The sequence below is a fragment of the Condylura cristata genome, unplaced genomic scaffold (assembly GCF_000260355.1).
Source record: "Condylura cristata isolate star-nosed mole 26May11 unplaced genomic scaffold, ConCri1.0 scaffold00015, whole genome shotgun sequence".
In the NCBI taxonomy this organism is placed as follows: Eukaryota; Metazoa; Chordata; class Mammalia; order Eulipotyphla; family Talpidae; genus Condylura; species Condylura cristata.
In genome coordinates this window covers 5,695,795-5,696,364 of record NW_004567116.1, presented here as the reverse complement: position 1 = coordinate 5,696,364, position 570 = coordinate 5,695,795, and positions in this window count along the sequence as shown.

Sequence of the window (570 nt, the reverse complement as noted above, 5' to 3'; positions counted from 1 at the left end):
AAAAAAAAGTCTCCTTTGCTTACACCGAACTACTATTATTTTGCAAACTTGTTCTTGTTTTCTAGGTGGAGAATCCCCTCCCCCACCTCACGTGTGTCACTGCAGGTCTCCTAGCACCATAATCCTCCACCAGGGGCCATTGTGCTCTCTCCCATTCCTACACTATTTTTCTTCCCCTTCTCTGCTGGTTGCTGCAGATCTATGGTCAGTTTTCACAGGTTGGAGTCTCCTTCTCTTAAAGTCAGTCTATTTCATTCCTGTCTTCCCACATTTGAATCACAAGGATGTAGGATGAAAGTTCCGTTTGTGGCTTGCCTTTAACCCATACAGCTATTTTTGCGGCGAAAATTCCTGTTACTGAATGTTTTACGTGACTCTGTCCTTCTGTAGTTTAATTCATTTTATTTGAACTAGCTGCCTTTGGAAGGGCAGCCTCTATGGTCTCTGTAATTTCCGACTACCTGCCCCCGTGGGGTCTTCGCTTCAGAAGCCTAACCCAGGAGGGCTTTGCCTTTGCAAACACACACAGACACTTTTAGCGCACACTCTATCCTACAAGCAATGCTAAGA